This window comes from Heterocephalus glaber, unplaced genomic scaffold (assembly GCF_053883595.1).
Source record: "Heterocephalus glaber isolate CG9 unplaced genomic scaffold, H.glaber_assembly_v1.0 deba00001613, whole genome shotgun sequence".
Taxonomy (NCBI): domain Eukaryota; kingdom Metazoa; phylum Chordata; class Mammalia; order Rodentia; family Bathyergidae; genus Heterocephalus; species Heterocephalus glaber.
In genome coordinates, this window is record NW_028258384.1 from 37334536 (window position 1) to 37356306 (window position 21771).

Here is a 21771-nt window from a genome sequence, read left to right on the forward strand (position 1 = left end):
CCAAGCTGGGAGAGGTGGGACCTGGGCCGGGAGCAGCTGTAGGGATGGTGGCCCAAAGGCCCTTTCCTGTGGGCTGGGAGCAGCGGGAGGGATGGTGACCAGGTAGCCTCTTCCTCTGGACCAGGAGCCTTGGGTCGGTGGCTCAGAAGCCCCTACCTCTGGTCTGGGAGCAGCGGGACTCAGTACCGTGGTCTGGTGGTCTGGTGTCCTCTGTGTCTTTTTAGTGTGGAACCAGGTGGCTGCCTATCTGCAGCAGGGTGACTCGGCATCTTCCACGCGACTTAATTTAACTTCAGAATATTCTCATTACCCCAAAAAAGAAACTCCCTTTCCATTAAGTAGTCACTCCCATTTGTCTCTCCCCTCAACCCCTGGAATCCATTAGTCTACTTTCTGTCTTTATAGGTTTACCTATTCTGGACATTTCACACAAATGGAATCCTAGTTTTTGTATTTTTTGTGACTGTCTTCTTTTACTTAGCATAATGTTTTCAAGGTTCATGCAAGTTGTAGCATGTATTGGGACCTCATTCCTTTTTCTAGTTGAATAGTATTCCACTGTATGGCTATATTTCTTTTGTTTATACATTCATCAGTTAATGGGCATATGGATTGTTTCCAACTTTTGCTTATTATGAATATTGTTGCTATGAATATTCGTGTACAAATTCTTGTGTGAAAATACATTTTCCTTTTATTAAGTACATTTCTAAGAGTGGAATTGCTGGAGCATATGGTAACTTACCTTTTGCACAACTGCTAAACTCTTTTCCAAAGGAGACAGATTATTTTTCTTTCCCACTACCAGTGTGTGAGAGTTCCAAGTTCTCCAGATCCTGGCCAACAGATATTATTGTCTGACTTTTTGATTCTAGTCATCCCAGTAGGTGTGAAGTAGTATTACATTGTGATTTTTTTTTTTTTTTTGGTACCGGGGATCAAACTAGGGTCTTTGCACTTGAGCAGCAGGTGACAAAACCACTGAGCTAAATGCCCAGTCCCTGCATTGTGGTTTTTAAAAAAATTATTTATTTATTATTAGTACATCTTTGCAAATCATGCAGTTTACAGTCATCTTGGGAGTGGTTACATGTACATATGCAGCTTGTTCCTTTTTTATTCATTAAGTTTATTGGTACATTTTATGTATACAATATGATGACAATCACCATTGGGAATTTGTACCTTTACATGATGTTTCTTTGTTCTTAATTTTCCCCCATTCCCCTGCCCTCCCTTCAACCCTTCTGACCCCTGTCTACAAAGACTTTGTTTCCATTTTTTCCCTTTCTCGTATTTTTTCTTTTCCCTTCTTTCCTCTCCCCCCACTTCCCTTTCTCCTTCCCCTTTGGACATTTTCTTTGTATGTTGCATTATCTATTATACATTTTGGTCCTTATTTACATTTTCAGTTTCTCACACCAGAGAAACTATTCAGTATTTATACATATGTATCCTATTTATTTCACTTAAGAGTATGGCCTTGATGTGCATCCATTTAGCTATAATTGTCTCTAGTTTATCATTATTTATGCCTGAGTAGTACTCCATTTTATAAAAAATACCCACATCTTCTTTATCCAGTCACCAGTTGATGGGCATTGCTTGTTTCTTTTTTAAAAAATTATTTTTCTTTAACCTCCCCACCTGTTCCCCTATCCTGTTTTCATACTTGTTAATATTATTTGCCTTAGCACATGTTATGGCATATAGTGTTTACATGTTTGGGGTTATTAGGTTCTGATACATGGCACATCTTTTTTCTTATTTCCCCTTCCCCTCCTCCTCACCCTTCACCCTTGTTCCCTTGGATAACTTCACTATTGCAAGAGATCTATCCCTTTGTCCCTTTCTATCCATCCTATATCATTTTCTTTGTACTTTGCCTCACTCAAATGAGGGATACCACACAGTATTTAAACTTGTGTGTCTGATTTATTTCACTTAACATTATATTTTCCAAGTGCATCCATTTTTCTACAAATGTCTTAAATTTGTCATTTTTTATAGCTGAGTAGTTTTTCATTATGTCTAATGTGGTCAATTAACTAATGGTCAACTTGGAATGCCCAGCTGAACAGAGTCAGCATGGTTTTGGGTGTGGAAGATCTACCTGAGGATTGTTGCCAAGATGACATAAAAGGAGAAGAGGAGGGGAATATTGCATGTTGCTGATTTTCCTGAAGAAACTTCTTTTTGGTGATTTTTCTTCAAAGGAGCTCTGGCTGCTACCTTCCTTCTGGAGAGCTTCAATCCTTGTCTTCATCTTGGACATCGTCTCCTGGCTTCCAGTGCAGATCTCTCAGCCTTCTGGCACAGATCCTTTACCCTGCCGGCACAGACTTTCTAGCTTACACCATCACTGGCCCTTGGGCCTTTCTGATGCAGATCCTAGATATGGACAAGCATGGGACAAAGCACAGGCTCAAAGCCTTTGATTGGATCCTTCGGGAATCCAGCATGGCGACAGACATTTTTGCACTCTTCTACTTCTGATTCTAGTAAGTGTCGACTAATACATACTACATTTTCTTTATCCAGTCATCTGTTGATGGACATATAGGCTGCTTCCAGGATTTAGCTATTAGGAATTGTGCTGCTATACATGTTGGTATGCAAGTATCACTGTAGTTCATTGTGGGTTTAAATTGCATTTCCATCATGTATAACAAAGTGATCTTCTCTCTAATATCTTTTTATTACAAATTCAACCATCTTGCAACATATTACCATGAATATGGTTGGAAGGCTCCACTTTTGGAGAATATGCTAGGAATATGCTCTTCTTGCTTTCCAATCCAATTTAACTATGCTATAGCCCAAAAACTTCTCAGGATCAAGGGAAGGGGTTTAGAAAGACAGATTTTCCTACCTGCTCAGATCTGTCACAGCTTTTCAACTGCTGACATCTGCTACAATCATTGTCTCAGAATAAAGGTGAATATGGTCTTGCACATTGGGGCTTGCTGAAAGCCCAGAAACTGTAGCCCAAAATAGAAGTCTCAAGGACATATGATCATTCTCTTGTGGATTTTTCCTTCTTTCATTAAATGTAAAATAACCTAAAGAAATAATTCATTGCTGTGGTAATAATTCATTAGGTAAGATCTTTTCATACTCTGACATCACTCAGGCTTTCTCCATAACCAACAGTTAATGATCTCTACCCTTAGAGAGAAGGAAGAAGACAAAAAGAGAGGAGGTGGGTTCCACCACTCTCAGGCCAGAGGTAGGGGCTTCTGGGCCACCATTCCACCTCTCCCAGCACAGAGGAGGTGAGCTGTGTGGGCACCAACAGCAGCCCCCACCCCATCGAAATGAGAAGACACGTAAACAAGTCCTAAAACCAGACTTTCAGATCATCTACAGCAACCCCAAAGGGAAAGGAGATGGAATACTCTGATACTCAACCACCTGGACTCCCTGAACTGGCAAGAAAAGAGGATCTGGAAAAAATGAAATCAGAAATAATTTCTCAGATAACAACAGGGATTGTGCTCAAAGTCCAAGACATGATTAATAAATCTAGAGAGAAGCTGAAGAACAAGATGGAATCCCAACATAGGCAACAAGTGGAATCCATAAAACAGATGCAAATAGATTTCCAGGAGATTAAAAACTCCATTGAAAGTCTACACAGCAGAATGAGCCAGTGTGAGGACAGAATTTCAGATATAGAAGATAAGATTGCAATTAGTGACCAGGAAAAGAAAAAATGCTTCAGGCTTTTAAAACTTTTAACTTCATCTCCCTAATGAGTGTATAATTCAATCTTATTATTGTACTGATTAGTATTTTTCTGATTCTAGAGTTGCACACCATTCCTTGTGCTATATGGGCTATTTATCATCTTCTTATGTCTACATTTTAATTGGGTTGTCTGTTATTGAGCTCTAAGAATTCTTTATATATTCTGCTCATAGGTTATATGCATTGTAAATATGGTCTGTTTAAGGACTACTTTTCATTTTAATGATGTCATTTAAAGTTCTAAATTTTGATGGAATCTCATTTATCAATTTTTTTCTTTTATACATCATGGTTTTTGTATCCTAGGTAGTTCTTGCCTACCCTGAATTCATAAATATTTTCCTTTATAATTTCTTCTTAAAGTTTTATACTTTTAGGCTTTCTTATTTAGGTTCATAGATCCCTTCAAGTTATTTTCATGTATGAAAAAAAAGGGTTGAGGTTAATTTTTTATATACAGATACCAGTTGTTCTAGTGCCGTTTGCTGAAAACACTATCTCTTCCTCAGCTCTTGAATTGAGTTTATATTCTATAAAATACTAATGTTAAATAATCTTTCAAAACTCAGTGGACCATGTATGTGTGGTTCTATTTCTAGATTCTCTGTTTGATTCAAATGATCTATATGTCTTTCCCTACACCAACACTGCCTTGATTACTGTAGCTTTAGAAGAAGTCTTAAAATTGGGTGCTAAATGTCTTCCAACACTGTTTTTGTTTTTGTTTTTGTTTTTGGCTTTTCTGGGTCCTTTGTACTCCTACATAACTTTTAAATTTCAATATCCAGTTCTTCATTTATAGCAAGTATACACAGACCTGAATTTTTATATATACCTTGTGTTTTCTAATCCTGCTAAATTCAAGTACAAGTTCTAGGGGCGCCTAGAGATTTCTTAGTATTTTCTCTGTAGATGATCATTTCATCTACATATAAAGATTTTGCTTCTGCCATGCCAATCTTATCCTAGTTGTGTCATTTTATTGCCAGACTATTTTGGTGGGGACTAGGTTTCAAAGGTTAATGGACAGATATCTGCCCTTGTTCCCCACCTGAAGGAGAAAGCATTGTATCTTCTCCATTTATATAAGGCATTCTCGCTGGAAGTATGGAGTACATGTCTTCAATCTGTTGAGAAGGTTCTATTCTACTTCTAGTCTCCTGATAGCTTTGACCATGAACAGCTGTAGAATTTAGTCCAATACTTTTTCTCCAACTAGTGACAGGATTATATGGCTTTTTCCTTTCCTCTGTTAAAATGATGACTTTTTGGAGTGGATCTTCCAATGCTGAACCAACACTGCCATCCCTATAACAAAACCACTTTCTACATACTGCCAGATCTGACTTCCAATAGTTTGTTTTGTTACACAAATTTCTATCTATGTTCATACTTTTTTCTTCTATTATCTTTATCCAGTTTTAGGATTAGCACAATGTTGAGTTCCTAAAATGAAGAGAGAAGTGTTCCTTCTTTTTTCTGCTTTAATTGTTTGATATAATTTATCAGTTAAAATGTTTATGAGCCTGCTGTTGTCATATAGGTAGGTTTTCAAGCTAGGAATATACTTTCTTTAATAGGTGCTATTCAAATTTTATATTTCCTCCAGAGTTAGTTTCATTAATTTGCCTTCCAAGTTACTTCTTAGAAGTTGTCAAATTTATTTCAAAACAGATTTTTGTAATATACTTTCTATATCCTTTTAAATTCTGCAAAATCTGTGGTAATATCTCCTACATCTTAATATTGTAATTTAAAAAATGTATAACTGATATTGTGTAACAGGAAGAAAAGGTCTAAAAGAGCTGGGGAATTGGGAGGGGTAGGGGAAGGGAAAAAGGAAAGGAAAAAATATGAGAAGAGGAAAAAAAATGGAAACAAGTTCTTTGCAAAAGGGGAAGGGTGGAGGTGGTGAAAGGAGGGCAAAGGAAGGGGGAAAAAAATAAGAACCAAGACACTCATGCAATGGTACAAGATCTCAATGATGAATGTAACTGTACTTTATACTTTAATATTCCAATAAAGTTAATGGGGGGGAGAAAAAGAAAAAATGCTTCAAAATTGTAAGGGACCACAAGAAATCAATCCAGCAGCTGCTAGACAATGCAAAGAAGAATAACATAAGACTGATTGGAGTCAATGAAGAAAGAGGAGAGAGTGCAGATGACATAAATAAAACTGTTTACAGAAGTAATGGCAGAAAATTTCCCAAGTAAGGGAAAAGAACTTGACATACAGACAAGTGTGGCAAATAGGACTCCTACTAGCATTAATCAAAAAAAAATCTACACATAGGCATATAATTGTTAAGATTCCAGAAACCCAACAGAAGAACAAAGTTCTACAATCAGTTAGAGAAAAGAAACAAATCACATACAAAGGAAAGCCCATCAGAATCACAGCAGACTTCTCAACACAAATCCTCAAGGCAAGAAGAGCTTAGAGTGATGTCTTTCAAGCCCTAAAGGACAACAGCCTCCAACCCAGATTGATGTACCCTGCAAAACTATCTTTCAAAATTGATGGAGAAATAAGATACTTTCATGACAAAGAGCACCTTAGGAACTTCATGAATACCAAACCAGCACTCCAAAGAATTTTACACAATATCCTAGGAACAGACATTGAGGATCACAACCCAAGGAAGCAAAGCAGAATGAACCCATCTGGCATGACAAGAAATTAAATGTAAAGGGGGAGAACCCAACAAAAAGAAAAAGTCATGACAATGATAAGTCAATACATACCTTTTATAACCATCAATGTTAAGGGTCTCAATTCACCAATCAAAAGAAATATATTGGAAGAATTTGTCAAGAAGCAAACTCCAACAATATGCTGCATACAAGAAGCACACTTAATTAAAAAAAAACTCACAGATTGAAAGTTAAAGGATGGAAAATAATACTCCATGTGATGGGAACCTGAAAAAAAGGAGGATTAGCTTAGCTATCCTCTTTGCAGATCAAGTAGATTTCAAACCAACACTGATTAAGAGAGACAAAGAAGGACACTACAGCCTTGTAAAAGCAAAAATCCAACAAGAGGAGATGGTAACCATAAATATCTATGCACCAAACACTAGTGCACCCAACTATATAAAACAAATACTAAAGGACATGAAAAGTCATATAGGCACTAATACAATAGTAGTGGGGGACCTCAAAACCCCACTGTCACAATAGATAGATCAACTAGACAAAAAATATGTAATGAAATACTGGAACTCAATGGAACTATTGAACAAATGAACTTCACAGATGTTTACAGAGTGCTCCACCCCACAAAATCACAATACACATTCTTTTCAGCTGCACATGGGTCACTCTCCAAAATAGACCACAAACTCACAGAAAGTGTTTAAGTAAGTGCAAAGGAAATGAAGTTATCTCCTGTATATTATTAGAACATAGTGTGATGAAACTGGAGATCAATAGCGAAAGAAACCACAAAAATTACATAAACACATGGAAATTGAACAACACACTTCTGAATAACCAATGGGTCACAGAGGAAATTAAAGAAGAAATCAGACAGTTCCTTCAATTAAATGACAATGACAATACAACATATCGGAATCTATGGGACACAATGAAAGCAGTCTTATGAGGGAAAGTCATAGCAGTGAATACACATATTAGGAAAACAGAATGAGCCCAATTAAACAACCTGATGCTGAACCTCAAGCTTCTAGAAAAAGAAGAGCAGGACAACCCCAAAGCTCATATAAGGAAAGAAATTATAAAGATCAGAACAGAAATCAATTCAATGGAGACTAAGAGAATGAAAAAAAAAAATCAACGAAGCCAAGAGTTTGTTCTTTGAAAGAATCAACAAAATTGACAAACCCTTAGCCAACCTTGTCAGAAAAAGGAAAGAAAAGGCCCAAATCCATGCAATTAGGAATGAAAAGGGTGAAATTACAACAGACCCAGCAGAAATCCAGAGGATCATCAATGTCTACTTTGAGAACCTATACGTCAATAAGATGGAAAACAGAAGAAATGGGCAGATTCCTAGATACATATGCATTACCAAAGTTGAACGAAGAAGACCTAAAAATTCTAAAAGACCTGATATAAATCAATGAAATTGAAAACCTAATTAGAAACTTACCAACTGAGAAAAGGCAAAATCCTGATAGCTTCACTGCTGAATTCTACAAGACATTTAGAGAGGAACTACTGCCACTACTCTTTAAACTCTTCAATGAAATTGAAAGGGAAGCAATACTCCCAAATTCATTCCTGGAAGCAAGCATCACCTTGATCCCCAAAGCAGAGAAAGACCCAACAGAAAAAGAGAACTATAGGCAAATCTCACTAATGAACATAGATGCCAAAATCCTTAATAAGATACTGGCAAATAGAATGCAGAAGATCATGAAGAAGATCATGCACCCTGACCAAGTGGGGTTCATCCCAGGGATGCCGGAATGCTTTAACCTATGCAAATCAATCAATGTAATACTCTATACCAACAGAGCCAAGTACAAAAACCATGTGATTATCTCCATAGATGCAGAAAAAGCATTTGACAAAATCCAACATGCACTTATGATAAAAACCCTCCAAAAAATTGGAATAGCTGCTCTCTACCTCAATCTGATAAAAGATATCTATGAAAATCCAACATCCAGTATCATACTAAATGGTCAAAAACTGAAATCCTTCACACTACAATCAGGAACAAGGCAAGGATGTCCATTATCAGCAATATTGTTCAATATAGTCTTGGAAACATTAGCCACAGCAATTAGACAAGAGAAAGAAATAAAAGAAATAAAGATAGGAAATGAAGAAGTGAAAATTGTCATTTATTTGCAAATGACATGATACTTTATATAGAAGACCCCAAGAACACCACCAAAAGTCTTCTAGACTTAATAACCAAATTCAGTAAGTAGCTGGATACAAGGTCAACACAGAAAAATCAATAGCTTTCTTCTACACCAACAACAAACTCACTGAGACAGAAATAGGGCAAACAATTCCTTTCACAATAACATCAAAAAAACTGAAATACCTAGGAATCAACCTAATGAAAGTTATCAAAGACCTCTTCTCTGAAAACTATAGCACTCTTAAAAGAGAGATTGAGTATGTTATCAGAAAATGGAAAGACATCCCCTGCTCCTGGGTATGAAGGAGCAATATAGTGAAAATGGCCATACCTCAAAAACTGTGATATAGATTCACTGCATTCCCAATTGAAATCCCAGCAATGTACTTGTCTGACCTTGAGAAAACAATCCAAAAATTCATTTGGAACAAGAAGAGACCCAAAAGCAATTCCAGGTAACGGAGATATGGCAGGGGGTATCACAATCTGCAACTTGAAACTATACTACAAAGCTACTATGATAAAAACAGCATGGTACTGGCAAAGAAACAGACCTGAGGACCATTGGAACTAATTACAAGATGCTGCAGCAACTCCAGACACATTCAGCCACCTCATCTTTGACAAAGGAGCCAAATATCCTCAGTGGAGGAAAGATAGTCTCTTTAACAAATGGTGCTGGAAAAAATGGGTTTCAATTTGCCAAAGATTAAAACTAAACCTATATCTCTCACCATGCACTAAACTAAAATAGAAATGGATTAAAGATCTAAATATTAAAATAGAAACGCTGAACCAGTTGGAACAGAGGTTGGGTAGAACTGTTGAAGACAATGGTGTAGGAAAAGGTTTTAGGAACAAAATCTCAGTTGCCCATGAACTAGCACAAACAATCAACAAGTGGGATCTCTTCTTATTAAAAAGCTTCTGCACAGCAAGAGAAACCAACAGTGTGAAGAGACAACACACAATATGGGAAAAAATCTTCACCTGCTGTTCCTCAGACAAAGGCCTACTATCTTGAATCTATAAAGAATTTAAAAAGATCAGACCTCCCAAATTTAAAGACCCAATCCAAAAATGGGCATCTGAAATGAACAGACATTTCTCAGACAAAGAAGTAGAAATAGCAAATAAACATATCAAAAAGTGTTCAACATCACTGGTCATTTGAGAGATGCAAATGAAATCAACACTGAGATTCCACCTCACTCCAGAAAGAATGACTGTTATCATGAACTCAACCAATAACAAATGCTGGTGGGGCTGTGGGGAAAGAGGAACCCTGCTCCACTGCTGGTGGTAGTGTTGACTGGTGCAAGCACCGTGGAAATCAGTATGGAGATACCTCAAAGAACTAGGACTGGAAGTCCCATTTGACCCAGCTATTCCCCTGCTGGGTATCTTCCCTAAAGAATTAAAAGTATCGTACCACAGTGATATATGTGTATCCATGTTCATAGCAGCAGAATTTTTAATAGCTAAAACTTGGAGACAGCCCAAATGCCCATCAACTGGAGAGTGGATAAAGAAAATGTGGTTTTTAAAAATAAAATGGAGTACTACTCAGCCATAAAAAATGAGAAATTAGAGACTTTTATAGCTAAATGGATGCACATTGAGGTGATACTCTTGAGTGAAGTAAACAGGACACACATGTATAAATACTGAATAGGTTCTCTAGTGTGAGAAACTGGAAGTGTAAATAAGATCTAAATGGTATAGTAGATAATGTGAAATAGGAAGAAAAGGGGCAAAGGGGAAGGGGAAGTGGTAGGGGTAGGGGAAAGAAAAGAAGGTAATGGAATTAATATGAGAAAATGAAAACATGGAAACAAAGTCTTTTTAAATAGGGAGGGATGGAGGTGTTGAAGGGAGGGCAGGGGAAGGGGAAAAATAAGAAACAAGAGAGATTATGTAAAGGTGCAAATTTCCAATGACGAGTGTCATTATGTTGTATACCTAAATTGTACCAATAAAATAAAATTTAAAAAAAAAGAGGAGGTGAAGAAGTAAGCAATATGAAAATCTGGGTTTCCAGTACCATTGTGACAGGGACAGTTCGTGTGACTTCGAGGAAGTCACTTGGTCATTCTCAGCGTATTACTTCTTTACAATTGCGACATTTTTTTTTTGTGCTAGCCTAGGTGCTAACTGCTTTTCTGCTTGGTTATGCTCTGCCAGTAGGAAAGAGCATAGATGGTTTAGGGAGAAGACTTCTGGGCTCAAGCCTAGTCTGAGCCGTTGCTAGAGGGCAGCATTGTATTAGTAATTTTTCCAATAATGCTGCGTAGGGTGCAATCATCTCAAAATACTTTAATTTAAAAATGTATTTTCTTCCTCTCTCATTAATGACATTCTTACAAAGGGAAAAGAATTTCTGAAAAACGGCAGAGAAACCAGAGGGAAAAGAATGTTTCTGGCTTCCTGCAAATTTCACTGTTTATTAACAATTTGAAGATGGAAAAAGAAATATTTCGCATTTCTATTTCTAATCTAACTGCTTTGCTCTAGATATAGTTGTGCAATAACTTTTCTTTTTTGAAAATCCTACTGGCACCACCAGGGAAGTAGATTCATTTGAAACCTCTTCCAGAGGTTTGATTAAAAAATTTAGTGACAAAATTTCTTATCAGAGCATTTATTATTTTCAGACTCTTCCTTTCTTGGCTTATATTCATTACAACCAAAAAATAAAATACTTCAGAAATATATAATTATAAAGAATCATAGAAGTTTCTCTATTAAATTTTTTGATTACTTGCCACATTTCATAGTGGCTGGCTAAGTTTTTCTGTGTCAGTGTGGCATCCCAAGCCACTCCAGCCTAGGGACAGAAATATATAAGACTACAGAACTGCTCCCACTATATATTTCTGGCTTTATTTCTTGACTATTGCTGGCTTTTCAGGCCCTTGTGAAGTCATGCTCCTTCCTAGCCTCAATATACACATGTGCTATTTCTAGGAGGCTCAGGGGTTGCCTACTTTCTTTCTTTTTTTTTTCTTTCTAAGTTCTTTTATTGGTACATTTTAGGTATACAATTCATTTACATTTATCTTTGGGTGCTTGTACCTGTACATGATGTATCTTGGTTCTTATTTTTTCCCCATTACCTGTGCGCCCTTCACCCCCTCCTCCCTTCCCTATTTACACACACATCATTTACATTTTAATTTTTTTTCTTTTCTCATAGTTTTTCCTTTCCCTCCTTTCCTTTCCCCTTCCCTTCCCTTCACCCCTTCATCTTTGGACCTTTTTTCCTGTTTCAAATTATCAATTATTCATTTTAATCATTTTAACCCTTGTTTACACTATCACTTTCTCACACCAGAGAAACTATTCGGTATTTACACATGTGTGTCCTATTTATTTCACTTAAGAGTAGGGCCTCTATATGCATCCATTTAGCTATAAATGACTCTAGTTTTTTGTTCTTTATGTGGGTTGCCTACTTTCAATGTACTCATGAAGATAAGTCTCTTATTTCTCAAGGAAAAGAATAAAATGTCTACATTGACTTTTTTTTTTTTTTGGTACCACCGGGGATCAAACTCGGGTCCTTGCATTTTCGAGGCAGCCGGCGGAACCGCTGAGCTAAATCTCTGGCCCCACACTGACTCTTAAGAAGCAATGCCAAGTTGGGCATAGTGGCACATGCTTGTAATCCTAGTAATGAGGGAGGCTGATGCAGAAGGATAAAAAGTTCAAGTTTAGCCTGGGGAATTTAGTGATTTAGGGAGACACTGTCTCAAAAAAAAAAAAGGTGAAAATGTAGTTGAGTGCAACCTTGGGCCTAATACTGCAAAATCAAAAGGATGTGTGTGGGGGTGCATACATTTCTACTTACATGTGAACTCCCAATTACTAGAAACGGATGCTTAGAGCATTGTTGAAAAGGACTCTTAGGTCACACTTAGGATCTATAAGACAGAGGTCAAGTCAGCAATCGGAGAAGGTTCCCACAGGATAGTGTAACAGGATTTTTCAACTTTATGATGATGTGAAAGCAATACGCATCCAGTGGAAACTAAACTTTGAGTTTTGGTCTATTTCTAGGGTAGTGATATGCAGTCTGATCTTCTGTCATGATGGTTGGCTGTGGCAGTGAGCCCCGGCTCCCAGTCAGCCATGTGATCATGTGGGGAAACAACCTCCACTCTACAGTGCTTTGTGTTACTAAGTTGTAATGCTTGGTAGGTATGTTAATGCATTTTCAACTTATAATGTTTTCAATTTATGAGTTCATCAGGATGTAACCCCATTGTAAGTTGAGGAATATCTGGAAGTTAGTAATATCTGTTAGAACAGGGGTGTAGGTACACAAATTGAGATAAAAGTGAAGTCATACAAATTGCTTTAATTTATTAACAATGATAATAATGATAATAATATTTAAAAAATCACACTGGCTGTGGTGGTGCATGCCTGTAATCCCAGCACTTGGGAGGCTGAGGCAGGAGGATCACAGCAAATTAAAGACCAGCCTGGGCTACATAGTAAGTTCAAGGCCAGCCTGAACTATATAGCCAGACCCTGTCTCAAAAAAGCCACTGCCCCCAAATCAGTAGGATATTATTGAACCTGGGAAATCTCATGGATTGGGAAGGGTGTGGTTTGGCCTCAAAAACTCTTAGAATGAAGCACTTAAATGCTACCAATACTCTTGTTTTTGCTTTCTACTTTTCATCTCTGAATCTCTGTGCACATGTATTTGCTTTTTGTCTACAGGCTTGGTTTCTCTACATAATGGGCAGCCTGGCTCTCTAGACCTGTGCTGTCCAATATGGATGCCACCAGTCATGTATGGCTATTGAGCACATAAAATGTGGTTAGTCCAAATTGAGATGCTCTGGCTGTAACTGAAAAGCATACATTGGATTTTGAAGACAGTATAAGAAAGCAAAGGATTTAAAATGTGTCATTAAGAAAATATTGACCACATGTTGAAACAATATATTGGATGTATTGTGCTTATACAATATATTATTTAAATCAATTTTACTCTTTTTTCAGTTTGTTTTTAGAATTAATTTTATTGTACACACACACACACACTATATATATATATATATATATATATATATATATATATATATATACATTTCCCATTCATCATAGGGAATTTGTATCTGTACATACATAATATATCTTGATTCTTCTTTCTTCCCCAATTCTCTCCTCTTCCTTCAGCTTTTCTTCTCCTTACAAAAACTTTGTTTCCATGTTCCTTTCTATTTTCTTATCCATCACTTCCTTTCCCTTCCCCCTCCCTTCTTCCCTTTCCCATTTGAATATTTTCCTCCTATTTCCCAACATCTATTACATATTTTGGTCCTTATTTACCTTTGGGTTTCTCACACCAGAGAAAAAATGCAATATTTAAACATGCGTGTCAAATTTATTTCACTTAAATTACATTCTCAAGGTGCATCCATTTACCTAAATATGTCTCAAATTTATTCTTCTTTATGGCAGAGTACTCCTCCATTGTATATAAAAACCACATTTTCTTTATCCATTGATCCCTTGATGGGCATCTGGGCTCTTTCCAACTTTTAGCTATTACAAATTATGCTGCCATAAACATGGGTGTGCATATATCACTGTGGTATGATGCTCTCTTTCAGGAAGATAACTAGAAGGGGAATAGCTGGGTCAAATGGAACCTCTAGTTTTAGTATTTTTAAAAAATAACTTTATTATCAAACACACACACATACAAAAAATTAAAACCATTCAAAGAAGAACAATGCAAGGGGAAAAAACCCACAATAATATTCAAACACAGTAGAACTCAACCAAAACTAAACTGAAAAGCACTTAAACATTTTTCCATATAACTTAAAAATGCATCTCAAGCACCAACGAGACACCAGAGGATGTGATTTGTTTCAGAAAGATCCCCAAAATGAACACTGAACAAATAATGATCTGGAAAAACACTCCAGTTAGTTAGCAGACTCCACATAAGCCAAACTTGTCCCTAATTTAAATTTCAATACAATCATAAGATACATGACAGAAACACAATCTGAGAAATATGTCATTAGGCCATTTCATCTGTGGGTATGCTTAATTACACATTCAGTTTCTCACACTAGAGAAACTATTCTGTATTTACACATATGTGTCCTATTTATTTCACTTAAGAGGATGGCCTCAATATGCATCCATTTAGCTATAAATGCCTCTAGTTTCTCATTTTTTATGGCTGAGTAGTACTCTATTTTATAAAAAACCACATCTTCTTTATCCAGTTTCCAGTTCATGGGCAGTTGGGCTGTTTCCAAGCTTTCGCTATTACGAACTGTGCCGCTAGAAACATGGGTGCACATATATCACTGTGGTAAGAGTCTTTTAATTCTTTTGGGAAGATACCCAGCAGGGGGATAGCTAGGTCGAATGGGACCTCTAAGCTTAGTTCTTTCATGTATCTCCATACTGATTTCCACAGCGGTTGCACCAGTCTACACTCCCACCAACAATGCAATGGAGAAGGGTTCCTTTCTCCCCACAGCCCCACTAGTGTTTGTTATTTTTTGATTTCTTCATAGCAGCCATTCTTTCTGGAGTGAGGTGGAATCTGAGTGTTGTTTTCATTTGCATCTCTCGAATGATCAGTGATGTTGAACATTTTTTCATATATTTATTTGCTATTTTTACTTCTTTGTCTGAGAAATGTCTGTTCACTTCAGATGCCCATTTTTGAATTGAGTCTTTGAATTTGGGGGGTCTGATTATTTCAGTTCTTTATATATTCTAGATAGTAGTCTTTTGTCTAAGGTACAGCTGCTAATATTTTTTTCACACATTATAGGTTGTCTCTTAGCTCTGTTGGTAGTTGCTTTTGCAGTGCAGAAGCTTTTTAATAAGATGAGATCGCAGTTGTTGATTCTTTGTGCTAGTTCCCTTGCTACTGAAGTTTTGTTGATAAACCTTTTCCTATGCCAGTGTCTTCAAGAGTTATACCTAACTTATCTTCCAGCAAGATTAGTGTTTCTGTTTTAATACATAGATCTTTAATCCACTTTTGAATTAAGTGTGTTTCTTGTATGCAGCATATTGTTGGATTTTGCTTCTTGACCCATTCTGCCAGTCTATTTCTTTTGATTGGTGAATTGAGACCATTAACGTTGACGGTTATAACTGAAATATATTGACTTGTCATTGCCATGACTTTTTCTTTTTGTTGGGTTCTCCCGCTTTACATTTAATTTCTTGTTATGCCAGATGGGTTCATTCTGCTTTGCTTCCTGGGGTTGTGATCCTCAATGTCTGTTCCTAGGCTATTGTGTAAAATTCTTTGGAGTGCTGGTTTGGTATTCATGAAGTTCCTAAGGTGCTCTTTGTCATGAAAGTATCTTATTTCTCCATCCATTTTGAAAGATAGTTTTGCAGGGTACATCAATCTGGGTTGGAGGCTGTTTTCTTTTAGGGCTTGGAATATGTCACTCCAAGCTCTTCTTGCCTTGATGGTTTGTGTTGAGAAGTCTGCTGGGATTCTGATGGGCTTTCTTTTGTATGTGATTTGTTTCTTTTCTCTGACTGCTTGGAGAACTTTGTTCTTCTGTTGTGTTTCTGGAATCTTAACAATTACATGCCTATGTGTAGATTTTTTTTGATCAAGGCTATTTGGAGTCCTATATGCCTCACTTATCTGTATTTCAAGCTCTTTTCCCATGCTTGGGAACTTTCCTGCCATTATTTCTGTGAAGAGATTTTTTTATGTCATCTGCACTCTCTCCTGTTTCTTCATTGAGCCCAATCAGTCTTATGTTATTCTTTTTTGCATCATCTAGCAGCTGCTGGATTGATTTCTCATGTTCCCTTATAATTTTGAAGCAATTTTTCTTTTCCTGGTCACTAATTGCAATCTTATCTTCTATATCTGAAATTCTGTCCTCACACTGGCTCATTCTGCTGTGTAGAGTTTCAGTGGAGTTTTTCATGTCCTGGAAATCTATTTGCATCTCTTTTATGGATTCCATTTGTTTCTTATGTTGGGATTCCATCATGTTCCTCAGCTCCTCTCTAGATTTATTAATCATGTCTTGCACTAAGGGCACAATTTCTCCTGTTATCTGAGAAATTATTTGTGATTTCATTTTTTCCAGATCCCCTTTTGTTGCCAGTTCAGTGGGTCCAGGTGGTTGAGTATCAGAGGGTTCCATCACATTTCCCTCTGGGGTTGCTGTAGGTGATCTGGAAGTCTGGTTTTGAGACTTATTTGTGTTTTTTCTCATTTCGACTGGGGCGGGGCGCTGTTAATGCCTGCACCAATTACCTCCTCTGAGCTGGGTGAGGTGGGACAGGGGCTGGGAGCAGCAGTAGGGATGGTGACCCAAAAGCCCTTTCCTGTGGGCTGGGAGCAGCGGGAGGGATGGTGACCGGGAAGCCCCTTCCTCTGGACCAGGAGCAGTGGGACAACGGCTCAGAAGCCCCTACCTCTGGGCCGGGTACAGTGGGACTCAGTACCTTGGTCTGGTGGTCTGGTGTCCTCTGCGCCTTGGCAATGTGGAATCAGGTGGCTGCCTGTCTGCAGCGGGCTGATTCGGAGTCTTCTGCATGACTCAGGACCTTGGTAGGGCGTGCACAGACCTGCCTGTCTGCAGCGGGCTGATTTGGCATCTGATGTAGATTTTTTTTGATCATGGCTAGTTGGAGTTCTTTATGCCTCACTTATCTGTATGTCCAATTCCCTATCTCTGTCTGGGAAGTTTTCCACTATTACTTCTGTGAACAGTTTTTTAATGTCAATTGTACTTTCTCCTATTTTTTTCATGGACTCCTGTCAGTCTTATGTTATTCTTCTTTGCATCATCTAGCAGCTGTTGGACTGATTTCTCATGGTCCCTTGCTATCTTTAAGAAATCTGTTTTCATGGTCCTTAACCACAATCCTGTCTTCTATATCTGATATTCTGTCTTCAGATTCTCTTAGTCTGCTCTGTATGCTTTAAATGGAGTATTTAATCTCCCGAACATCTGTTTGAATCTGTTTCATGGATTCCATTTCTTTATGTTGGGCAATCATGGTCTCCATTTCTTTCTTAGGCTGGGCATTCATGGCTTCCAGCATGTTTCTGAGCTCATCTATTTTTTTTTCTGTTTCTCTTCTAGAGCCTCTAATCACGTGTTTCCCTCTGCTCACCGTCTCTGTATTTATCTGGGAGATTATTTCTGCTTTGAATTTTTCTAGAGCCTCATTCATCTGTTTTTTTACTTCCTGTGCTATCAGTTCAGGGTGTCCAGGTGGTTGATTATTGGACTTTTCCACCTCGTTTCCCCTGGGGTTTACCCTTGGTGGGGTGGAAGTCTGAGTTTGTGCCTTGCTTAAATGTCTTCTCATTTTTGTTTTTGGTATTGTCCTTGGTTTAGTTCCTTGGTTGATACTTTGAAATTGCTTATTGTAAATATCTTTGTTGCTTGTAATTAGAACCTTTATGGAATGATTGCTTCTCAGAGGTGTCTTCCTGATATAGCTGGTCTTTTAAGTTTTGAGTCTCTAATGACTCTAAGCCTATCTCATTTTCCTTATACTAGGAAGGTTCATTGACTAGATCAATAACAACACCTTAGCCCAAGTGATAGAGTCAGCAACACCATTGCATCAAGTACATCTTAGGAAATGACATTTTGTGGTAGTTATTAATCTATCACCTTTAACTGTGTGAATTAAATCAAAATCAAGGACCAACCCAACATATGTTCATAGTGAATATACTCTTCAATATAGCAACTTTACCCTTCAGGTTGGGGAGTTAGAAGGAGTTGGGGAGGGAGGGATAGATAAGTAGAAGGATAGGGGAAGGTTAGCAGTGAGGCCAGAAGACACAGGCAAGAGAAGGAAAAAGAGAAGAAAAGAAAAACAAAGAAGAAATGTGAATTAGGGCCAGATCAGTAAGAAAAAGGGAGATGAAGAACAATGTGGGACAGCAAGAGGGCGAGTGAGAGACAGAGAGAAAGAAAAGAGAAAAGAAAGACCAAAAGAAGAGAAACATAAAAATTTGAAAAGAGTAGAAAAAAAAGATTAAAAATAAGAGCAAAAATTAATAATAATTTGAAAATAACAAATAAAAAATAAAAATGAAGGTCCTCCTTCAGGGTATGTCACTGCTGTCTCAATAGACAATGTGTGCAGCAGTTTGCAGATATAAGTCAATGAGGACACTGGGGAGAGAAGGAAAAAGAGAATAATAGAAAAATAAAGAAGAAATATGAATGAGGGTCAGAACAGGAACAAAAAGGGAGATGAGCAATGTGGGACAGCAAGAGAGTAAGTGTAAGAGAAAGAGAAAGGAAAGAGAAAAGAAAAAAGAAAAAAAGGGGAGAAAAACAAAATTTTCCAAAGAGTAGGAAAAAAACCGTTAAAGATAAGAGGAGAAAAAAACCAAACCAATAATACTAATTTTGGGAATAAAAAATAAAAATGAAAATGAATGGCTTCCTTCAGGGTATGTCTCTGCTGTCACAATAGACAACGTGGGTAGCAGTGTGCAGATATATGTCAATAAGTTTCAGCAAGCCAGTTGCAGACCTGTGCGATTCAGGCAGATTTCTGTCTGCAAGTCCCAAGTTGAGCTCCCTGTCTTCCTGTAGGTTTGAACTCTGCAGGGTTGTAGTGCAGGTTCCAGCTGCCCTTCCTCTTAAGATAGTCCTGGTTCTTATGAGAGGTGATGATCCCTCCAACCTCCCCAGTACGGTGGTCTGGTAATCCGGTGTGCCCTGTGTCTTTGTAGTGAGGAACCAGGTGGTAGTACAGTGAAGAGGCCAGAGGAGTGTGTGTGTGTGGGGTCCTGCAGGTACCCGCGTAGCTAAGTGGATTGCTGCCCGGGGCACAGGCTGGATGGGGAGGGTTCCCTGCGACTGGGGACCCCTCTGTGGTGTCCGCGGATGTGCCTGGCTGGAGCGGGCTGGATGGGGTGTGTTCCCTTCAACGGTGACCCCTCTGCGCTGTCCATGGATCCAGAAGCTTTTTAATAAGATAAGATCCCAGTTGTTGATTCTTTGTGTATGTTCCCTTACCACTTAGGTTTTGTTCATAAAGTCTTTTCCTACACCAATATCTTCAAGAGTTCTACCTAACTTATCTTTCAGCAAATTTAGTGTTTCTGTCATATTTAAATCTTTAATCCACTTTGATCTTAATTTAGTGCATGGTGATACGTATGGGTCTAGTTTTAATCTTTGGCAAGTTGAAATCCAGTTTTTCCAACACCATTTATTAAATAGGCTATCTTTCCTCCAGTGATGATGGTTGGCTCCTTTGTCAAAGATGAGGTGGCTGCACATATCTGTAGTTGTTTCTGCATCTTCTAATTCATTCCACTGATGCTCACGTGTGTTTCATTGCCAATACCATGCTGCTATTGCTGAAAGGGAAGCAAAGCTTCCAAATTCATTCCTGGAAGCAAGTATTACTTTGATTCCAAAAACCAGGGGAAGACACAATCCAAAAAGAGAACTACAGGCCAATCTCCCTAATGAATACTGATGAAAAATCCTCAGCAAGATACTGGCAAACAGAATAAAAGGGTCATCAAGAAGATCATACACCCTGACCAAGTCGGATGCAAGGATGGTTCAACATTCATAAATCAATAAACGTAATACACTATATTAACAGAATCAAGGACAAAAACTATATGATCATGTCAATAGACATAGAAAAGGCATTCGACAAAATCCAACACCCATTCATGATAAAAATGCTACAGAAAATTGGAATAGAAGGTCTTTATCTCAACCTGATTAGGGCTATCTATGAAAAACCATCAGCCAACATCATACTAAATGGTCAAAACCCAAAAACTTTCATGCTAAAATCAGGAACAAGACAAGGATGCCCACTATCACCACTCTTGTTTAATATTGTTCTTGAAACACTAGCCACAGCAATTAGAAAAGAGAAAGAAATAAAAGGAATAAAAAGAGGAAAGGAAGAAGTTAAACTATCATTATTTGCTGATGATATGATACTTTACGTAGAAGGCCCAAAATACTCTGCCAAAAGACTTCTAGACTTAATCGACAGATTCAGTAGAGTAGCTGTGTATAAGGTCAACACTCAAAAAACAATAGCCTTTTTATATACAAATAATAGACTCTCTGAGAGATAAATTAGTGAAACAGTTCCTTTTACAATAGCATCCGAAAAAATGAAATATCTAGGAGTCAATCTAACAAAGGAAGCAAAAGACCTCTACACTGAAAACTATAGCACTTTGAAAAAGGAGATTGAGGAGGATATAAGAAAATGGAAAGACATCCCTTGTTCCTGGATAGGAAGAACCAAAGTAGTGAAAATGGCCCTACTTCCAAAACTATTATATAGGTTTAATGCAATGCCAATTGAAATTCCAACAATATATTTGACAGAACTAGAGAAAACAATCCAAAAATTCATTTGGAACCAGAAGAGACCTAGAATAGCAAAAGAAATTTTAGGCAACGGAGATATGGCCGGGGGTATTAAAATCCCCAACTTGAAACTATACTACAAAGTTACTGTGATAGTTGTAGTATTTTGAGGAAATCTCCATACTGATTTTCTGTAGTGGTTTTACCAATTAACACTCCCACTAAAAGTGGAAAAGTGTTCCTTTTTCCCCACAGCCTTGCCAGCATTTGCTATTGGTTGAATTCTAAAGCTATTCTTTCTGGAGGTGAAATTTCATTGTTGTTTTAATTTGTATTTCTTAAATGATCAGTGATGTTGAACATGTTTTCATATATTTATTTGTTGTTTGTACTTCTTCATTTGAGAAGTGCATATTCATTTCAGATGCCCATTTTTGTATTGGGTCTTTAAATTTGGGAAAAGGTCTGATTTTTTGGAGTTCCTTATGTATTCTAGATATTAGTCCTTTGAAGGATAGCTGGTAAATATTTTTCCTATTCTTTGGGTTTGCTCTTTACACTATTGATGGTTTCTTTTGCTGTGCAAGACTTTTTAATATGTTGAGATTCCTGTTGTTGATTCTTTGTAATATCTCCTATGTTATCAGGGTTTTGTTCTAAAGTCTTTGCCTACTCCTATATCCTCAAGTGTTTTACCTATTCATCTTCCAGCAGATTTAGTGTTTCTGTTTTAATATTTAGATCTTTGATTCATTTTGGTTTTTAGTTTAGTGCATGGTGAAAGATATTGGTCTAGGTTTAATCTTTGGCACATGGA